A 3,201-nucleotide genomic window follows, 5' to 3' on the forward strand; every position below is an offset into this window, starting at 1 on the left:
TTCTCAAAAAAATATACCTATCCCTGCACAGAAGCAATATTTTAAAAGTCTTATAGAGAAAACGGAAGAGTTTGTTCGAAGATTGAGATGGAAAGACTTCTTCTTTGATACTAAACAAAAAACAAACGGAAACAAGTATGGACTTAAATCTTCCAGGAATCCACCACCTATTCCGGAATTAGAAGCCTTCGAAAAAGACCTTTTCGATCTTATTAGAAAAGTTAGATTCCGTAAATATACCAAGCATCTGCAGAGAGATACGAAAGAAAAAAGTTACAGAAACCAACAACTCGAATAAGATCTTCGTTAATTCCGACAAGACAAAAAACTTATATGCGGTTGATAAGGACGTTTACAAGCGTTTAATTTCTAATAACATCACAGATACATACAAAAAAGATAACACAAATTTATACGAAGAGGGGAATTTGGAGCCAAGAAGAATAGCTAACAATCTGAAAATTAGCGATAAAATAGAATACCTTTCCCCTCCGACCTACTTTTATTACCGTAGAAGACCATAAAGCCAATTTTAATAAAAAAAACTCAAATGAAGATTGATTAATCCTGCAAAAATTGAAATAGGGATTATTAGCAAATATATTTTAGATCACATTTTAACTAAGTTAGATTGTGATTTAAATTTATGGATTTGGAAAAATAAGTCAGTAATAGATTGGTTTAAAGGGATTAGCCATAAGCATTACTGCAAATTTACGCAGTTTGATATTGTTGATATTTACCCATCAATATCCAGGCCTTTGCTCCTGAAAGCATTGGAATTTGCCAAACAGTATGTCAACATCGATAGCTCGGAAACAGATATTGTCATACATGCAACAAGATCACTTCTTTTTTATGAGTAATCTACCTTGATTTAAAAGAGTGAGGATTCTCTTTTCGATGTACCGATGGGTGTATACGACGGGGCTGAGTTATGTACGCTTATAGGAGCTTGCATTTTGCACAATCGGAAGCTAGAATTCCCGTTTATAGACGCAGTATTGTATAGGGATGACGGCCTTATAGTCACCCATAATTTAAATGGCCATGAATTAGATAAACTTAGGAAGGATTTAATCGGTTTCTTCCAAAGGATAGGCTTGCGGATTACAATAGATACTTGAATTCATATATATTCAAACCTTACCATAAACCTAATGATAAACTATCTTATATTAGCAAAGAATACAACCATCCGCCAGTTGTTCTTAGAAACTTAGTTAGTAACGTAGGTAGGCGAATATCGTCAATTTCTGCGGATGAGGCAACATTCCAAAACGCAGCACCTTATTATAATAGTGTTTTAAGGAATAGTGGATTCTCTGAGAGGATCCAGCATACCCAGTCTAATGCTAACAGCAACGCAGCAAGCAGAACTAGGACTAGGAAAGTTTTGTGGTTCAACCCAGCTTTCAATATGACCGTAAGAACTAATAGAGGTAAGGCATTTTTAAAATTAGTCTCTAAGCACTGTCAACAGAATATTCAATTGTAGAAGGCTCACACGATTATAGAACTTATACAGGGGCTTCGGAAAAGAAAATTCATTCAAAACTAGGCTTTATTCGCACAAAAATCCTTTCAGATACCCCGAAAATAAGACAAAAACCAATTAAATGCGAGTTGTTTGTTGGAAAAATTCCATATCTTATTCCAAGATAAGAAAGCTTTGAACCAAAGACGCGAACTTTTAAATTTAAAATGTCGGCTAATAACATACCATAAGGGTAGTATATTTTTGATAATGTTTGACTCCTGGAAACCAGTTTGCAATCGCACTATTGGATTTGTACCGCATTATACATTATTTACTTCGCGTTGCAAGAATATTTTATAGATCCCTACGTCTTTTTATTTAAGAAAGCATACGTCTTTTTATTTAAGAAAGCCTATATGCATAGTTTTTCTTGTTTTTATTTTACTTTATTCTATTTTATTTTTATTTATTTAAAAAAAATTTTTAAACAAATCTAACCGTTTTATGGATGGTTCGATATATGGGATTTCTATTATGTATGTATTTTTGCCCAATTTTGGCTTTTATACACTCAGCAATTTCTTAAAATGTTGTCTGCATAGGTACGTTGCGACCTAACAGTTTTTTTAATGTGGATGTCTGTATTGTAGCAATGCATATGTATTCGTATGTGTGCGTCTATGCTTATGTATAGAGCCTAGGTTTACACTTGTGCACATACATACATATGCATGGTTTCGTGTGTGTGCGTCTGTGTATATGCTTGGGTAAGAGTGTAAGCTTATATTTACACATACATACACATATTCGTGTGTGTGCGTTTATGTTATATATGAGAATGTGTGCTCAGGTTAACACACATATATACTTGAATGTGTGCATACGCACGTATACAATTGTATCTGTGTGTATTCGCGTACATATCCCTATATATCTGTATACGTGATGCTAATATACATTTTTGTATACACATATACATAATCCAATTTTGTGTCGTTTGTTATATACGCTACACTTCCTTCTTTCTTTCTTTCCTTCTTCCTCTCTTTCTTTCTTTCTCTATTCCTTTCTTCCCTTCATTCCTCCCTTCTTTCTCTCCCTTCTTCCTTTCTTTCTTTCCTTTCTCACGGAAACCACACTTTCCCTCTTTCTACATTCGTAACGTCCTTATCGATACGCTACTCTTCCCAACCCTACTTCGCTCACTCCATAAGTTTAAGATACACTTGCTTGTTCCAACGTAATTTACGTGCGAGAGCATGATTGCGTGCATATGTGTATGTGTATACATGCGTATTCGTGCATGTATTTATGTCTTACAAATATATGCCTATATACATATATTGTCTGTACGTATGCATCTGTGTATAACATTTTTATTTTTTTATTTTAATGCAGCGAAAATCTTATTTTAATTTTAATGTGTTAAATCGAATATAATTATTTACAATATGTATTTTGAACCCACTTTTCAATTTAAGGTTTTCTTTGATATTTTAAAAATAGAATGAATCCATATAGAATTCATTTGTTTTGCTTATTTTGTTCATTGCACACCTAAGACCGTTATTTGAAATGACCAATAAAACAGATCTATGTGTTTTAATTTTATATTAGTTTTGATTGCATCGTCATTTCTTTCTCATTTCTAACAAAATTGTCCGATGAACGGGAACGTGAAACTCCGAGTAACAGTCTTTTGTTGTATTTCTGCTGCTTTC

At 33.4% G+C, this 3,201-nt stretch overlaps 1 protein-coding gene across 2 annotated transcripts in view; it reads right to left on the reverse strand.

The window, feature by feature from the left end:
- The window catches only part of LOC106870917 (neuropeptide Y receptor type 2), a 425,179-nt gene that overhangs the window by 8,642 nt on the left and 413,336 nt on the right, over positions 1-3,201 (reverse strand). The window lies entirely within an intron of this gene.

This window comes from Octopus bimaculoides, chromosome 22, assembly GCF_001194135.2.
Source record: "Octopus bimaculoides isolate UCB-OBI-ISO-001 chromosome 22, ASM119413v2, whole genome shotgun sequence".
NCBI classification, from domain to species: Eukaryota; Metazoa; Mollusca; class Cephalopoda; order Octopoda; family Octopodidae; genus Octopus; species Octopus bimaculoides.